Here is a 6,020-nt window from a genome sequence, read left to right on the forward strand (position 1 = left end):
ATAATATAATATAATATAATATAATACTGGATCTTATATTGATTTTTGCTCCGAAGGATGCATTAGAGCTGATTGAGTAGCTAGGTCTTATTTTCAGGGAAACAGGGTATTAGGTAGATCTCCTATGTCTCCCAGTCTTGGCTGGGTGGTCTTATGCAATAGGTGTCCTCTGGGGCCCAGTGGCACATTCTCCCTGGTCACCTGAGCTGAGTGCCCCAGGAGTGTCTCTTGTGTGGGTTGCGTGTGCCCTCCTGTTATAGTTGAGCCTTGATTGCTATTGGCACATCAGTGGGTGGGATTGAGCCTCAGGCTGACTGGCTGTGGGGTTTGGCCACATCCACAGCTTATGGGCTGCTGTGCAGGAGGCTTACCCTCACCGAGTGGGATTCGCCCCAGTAGGCTGTGGTGCCTGTTGAGACCACCCTTTGTGTGTACCACTTGTGGGGCTAATCAGGTGGTGCTCTGCTGTGGTCTGAAGCCAACCTCCAAATTTGTTAGTTCTAGAGCCTCTGGGAGGGGCTCCAGTGCAGGCCCAGGTCATCCACTGCCTGTGACTGGCCAAGGGCTATGTGGTAGGAGTTACAAAAAGATCCACAGTTGTTCGCTGACTGTGCTAAACCTGGAGGTGCATGAGAGAGGCCACGCTGTGAACTGAGGATGTCTGCCACCAGTACCAGGCCTGGAGTAGCTCCACAAAAAGCCAGGACTCCTGGAGGCCTGCTTCCACTTGCTTGTTCAGTCACTGATAAAGCTGCATGTGGTATGTGAGTTGGGTGAGGCAGGGTCTCAGGGAGTCACTAGAGTGGGAAGAACTGCAGTCAATAGTTTAATGTAGACTCTAGTTTGATGCCAGTGCTGAGCCTGGAGTGACTCAGCAAGTCTTTGAGCACACTGAAGCCAGTTGCCTCCCAGCTGGGGCCCATGGACTCTGATAGTTTTCCAAGAAACAATGTAATGTGGGAGGGGCTGGCTGCTCATGGAGAAAGTGCCTCCAGCAGATGGGTGAGTTGGGGAGTTGGGTGGGGTGGAGTCCTAACTGAGTCAGCAGGGCAGAGCAGCAGAGCTTGCCAGGCCAATTAGATTTAGATTTGGCTCGTGGGGGTGGGCTCAACATAGGAAAGATGGCACCCACCTGCTGGCTGCATGGGAGTAGGATCCCTCTTTAGGAAACTGCTGACTGTCCTCCAGGCCTCCCCCTGAAGCCACACTTCTCAGTCTGCACCTCACTCTGTATGTTTCCAAGACCACCTGAGTTACCGTCCCTCCACTGGAGCCCAAGGTGAGTGCCTGCAAGCGAGTGAGTTTAAGAGGATGGGCTGTTTAAGAGGACATCAGGGTTTTCTGCGGAACTTCCATCCCACCTGAACAGGTAGAATCCGTACTGTTTTTCACAGGCAGATATTGTGGGGGCTCCTCCTCCTGATATCAGTACTTTGGGCTGGGGTGCTGGTGTGGAGGGGTCCCTTGCCTCTCTGGGGAAGTAGTGGTGATGAATTCATTCAGCTTTTGTTTGTCTGGGAAACTCTCCTTCCATTTTGAAGGCCTTCCCACTTTGCTTGATAGTGCATTTTTGGTTGGTAGGTGGCTGAGATATCCCTCCTGATTCTCCTACCACAGAGTGGTTTGGGACCCATTAAACATCTCCATGCCTCCGACCAGTCTCAGTGTGGCTTCTTTATATTTTAATTAGAGGAGTTCTCTTTGGCTAGACATTAGATGGTTCTCCAGGTTGATTGTTATATAATATAGTGTAATTTTAATGTGTTCACGGAAAAACGTAGCTACAGTATTTATCTACTCTGCCATCTTGGATTTCTCCCTTAATTTCTCTTTTTGATAGCTCATTGTTGGTATATAGAAACATAACTCATTTTTGTATATTGATTTTGCATCCTGCAACTTTACTGAATTTATGTATTAGTTCTAACAGGTTTTTTTTTTTTTTTGGTTGAGTTTTCAGAGTTTTCTATACCTAACATCATGTCATCTGCAAATAAAGATAAATTTATGTCTTCCTTTCTCATTCGGTTGCCTTTTATTTCTTTTTCTTACCCGATTTCTCTGGCTAGGAATCCCAGTACTACATTGAATAAAAGTGGCAAGATAGGCCATCCTTGTCTTGTTTCTGATCTTAAGAGAACAAGGTTTTATCATTTCACTGTTGAGTATAATGTTAGCTATGGGCTTGTAATATGTAATATGTAATGGCCCTCATTATGTTGAGATACATTCCCTCTCTACTCAGTTGAGAGTTTTTATTAATGGATGTTGAATTTTGTCAAATGTTTTTTCTGCATCTATTGAGATGATTGTATAATTTTTGTCCTTCATTTTGTTCATGTAGTGTATCACATTGATTGATTTGTGGATGTTGAACCATACTTGCGTCCCTGGAATAGAGCCTACTTGGTCAGGTGTATGATCCCTTTAATGTATTGTTGAATTTGATTTGCTAATATTTTGTTCAGAATTTTTGCATATGTGTTCATCAAGATATTGGCCTATATTGTTCTTTTCTCATAGTGTCCTTGTCTGACTTGTTTACTTTCTGTAGTGGTATTCTTTGATTCCTTTCTCTTTATTTCTTTGTATATCTACTGTAAGTTTTTCTATGAGGCTTACATAAAAAATCTTACATTTACACAGTCTCTTTTAACCTAATAACAGCTTATCTTTGAAAGCATGCAAAAGTTCTGTATTTTTACACTGCCCCATTTTATGTTTTGATGTCACAATTTACATCTTTTACACTGTAGATCCATTAACAAATTAATTGTAACTATAGTTACTTTTTAATACTTTTGCTTTATATATTTACATATTTTCTTGTCATTAATTATAGTCCTTTAGGTTAAGCTTGGAAATTTTCTGAATGTATTTCTAAGGTGGTCTAGTGGTGATGAATTCATTCAGCTTTTGTTTGGAAAACTATCTCTCCTTCAGTTTTAAAGACCTTCCCACTTTGCTAAATAGTGCATTATTGGTTGGTAGTTTTTTCTTTCAGCACTTTGAATATATCATCCTACTACTTTCTGGCCTGCAAAGTTTCTGATGAAAAATGTGCTGCAGTTTATGGGCATGACAAGTTGCTTTTCTCTTGCTACGTTTGTTTTCTTTTTGTTTTGTTTTGTTTTGTTTTTTAATAATTCTCTCTTTATCTTTAACTTTTGACAATTTAATTATAATGCGTCCTGGTGTGGGTCTTAGGATTCATCTTATTTGGAACTCTCTCTGGGCTCCCTGGACCTGGATGTCTTTATCTTCCCCCAGGTTAGGGAAGTTTTCAGCCATTATTTCTTTTAAATAAGCTTTCTGCTCCTTTCTCTTTCTCTTCTCCTTGTGAGACCTCTATAACGCATATTGTACTTGATGGTGTCTCATAAATTCCATAAGCTATCTTCATTCTTATTGTTCTTTTTTTCTTTTTACTACTCTGATTGGATGAATTCAACTTCCCTGTCTTTGAAATTTCTGATCCTCTTTCATGTGACCTATTCTGTGGTTGAACCTCTCTGTTGAATTTTTGGGTCAGTTACCATGTTTTGAGCTCTGTTATTTGTCTTTGATATGTCTTTAGAATATGTTGTTTCTCTTCACTGAAATTCTCCCTTTGTTCTTTCATTGCTCTCCTGACCTCAGTGAGTATCTTTATGACTATTATTTTCAACTTTCTATCAGGTATATAACTTATCTCTATTTCATTAAGATTTGTTTCTAGAGATTTATCTTGTTATTTTGTTTGGTAAATATTCCTTTATTTCTTCATTTTCAGTGTTGGTTTTTATGCATTAGATAAAACAGCCACCTATCCCAGACTTGATACAGGTTTTGTATAGGAAATAAATCTCATTGATCAGCCAGGCCTGAGCCCCTAGTTGTCTCTCAAACTTTTGTGATTATCCAGACCCCCTTTGTTTTCAGGGGTTCCCAGTAGTTTAGAGTGTGAAAGACACATCAGTGTCCTAAAGAAAAGGACTGAAGTTAGCACGTAGATGCAGGCTGATTAGAAGTTGGATCCTCGGGTAACAGCTGAGAAAGCCCATGTTTAAGTCTCTGCAAAAGAGCAACTGGGAAATGGTCATTTTGCTTGCTCCCCCTGTGCTGATCCGAGGTGTATAGCCATGGAGGAGGGGGTGCTCCTGCACCTATTAAGAAATGTTTCTTTGTTCCCTACAGTCCTGTGAGACCCATGAATGCAAGACCTATTGGATATCAGAGCCAGGTGTTCCAGTGACCCGTCCCTTGGGTGAGACCCACAAAGTCTGTGGCATCAGATATGTGTACAAGCTCCTTTCAGGGAGACTTAGTTTTATTATTGGACCTAACTGGAGGGAGAATATGGAATAAGTATATAGCAGCTTTCTCAGTCTCTGAGGAGGATCACAGCCAGCCCCTAGTTCCTGTAATATTAGAAGCCTGGCCCTCAGACAGTAGCTTTCAAAGTATGCAGATAATTTTCTTTCAGGGAAAGACTGGGAGATGGATGCTTTTGTCTGTTCCCTTCGGGCTGAGCCTCGTGGGAGATCCACAATGAGTGCTCATGCACCCATTACAAATCGCTTCTTTGTTTGCCATAGTCTTCTGTCTACTGGACAGAAGCCCCATTGGATTTCAGAGTTCGGTGTTTCGGGATCCTGTCCCTCTGATGGGATTCTTAAAAGTTCAGGCCCAAAGTTTTATGGGGTCCAAATCCTTTACTCTTTGAGGAGAATCTGGGAGTTGGGTGCTTCTCCTCTCTGTCTATGGGTCTTCTCTGAATCTTTTTGTGATTTTTGTGATTCAAATCTTCCTCTCCTTTTTCTTATAAGGGCACTAGACACTGGATTTAGGAACCACCCTAAATCTAGGATGATCTCATTTCAAGATCATTAGCTTAATCACATCCACAAAAAAAGAAAATCCTATTTTTAAATAAGGTTATATTCACTGGTACCAGGGGTTAGGATTTGGACATACTACCTTTTTGAGAACACAAGTCAACACACTACAACTACATTTTGATTAATTTTCTAATTCAAGTCTTTCTGTTTATTAGTCTCTCTTCAGTTGTATTGAAACTGCTGTTGAACATACTCATTTAAGTTTCTAAACTTTCGATTACCGTGTTTCCCCAAAAATAAGACCGAGCTGAACCATCAGCTCTAATGTGCCTTTTGGAGCAAAAATTAAGATAAGACTGGGTCTTATTTTCGGCCTAGGTCTTATTTTCAGGAAAACCATGGTATTATATTTTCAGTTTTCAAAATGCTTAATCTTTCTTTAGGTTCTTCTCTGCACATATTTTAAAGCTGTTCGTTATTTTTGTATAGAGAAAAGTATGGCTATTTATATTTTGTGGGTCTTTTCCTATCATTTGTTTTTTCTCTTGGTTCATAGTGCCTTGTAGTTCCCCCCCACTTTTATTTAAGTTTATTGAGGGTAACGTTGGTTAATAACATTAATAACATTATATAAGTTTCAGATGTACAACTTTATAATACATCATCTGTATATTCCCTTGTGTGCTTACCACACAAAGTCTAGTCTCCTTTATTCACAATATATTTGACTGCCTTTACTCTCTTTATCCTCCCCCATATCCCTCTCCCCCTCTGGAAACCACCATACTGTTGTCTTTGTCTATGAGTTTGTTTTGTTTGTTGCTTTTTGTTTTACATTTCACATAGGGGTGAAATCATATGGTTCTTGTCTTTTCCATCTGACTTATTTTACTTAGCATGATACTCTCAAGATCCATTTATGTTGTCACAAATACTTTATCTTTTTTATGGCTAAGTAGTATTCCATTGTATATATGTACCACATCTCCTTTATCCAATCATCTGTTAAAGGACACTTCGGTTGTTTCCACATCTTAGCTATTGCAAATAATACTGCAATGAACATAAGGGTACATATATCTTTATGAATAAGTATTTTCAAATTTTGGGCATAAGTACCCAGAAGAGGGATTGCTGGGGCATATGGTAGCTCTATTCTTAATTTTCTTTTTCTTTTTTTGCAGTTTGAATCTTTTTCTT

Source organism: Rhinolophus hipposideros (assembly GCF_964194185.1).
Source record: "Rhinolophus hipposideros genome assembly, chromosome: 19".
Taxonomy (NCBI): Eukaryota; Metazoa; Chordata; class Mammalia; order Chiroptera; family Rhinolophidae; genus Rhinolophus; species Rhinolophus hipposideros.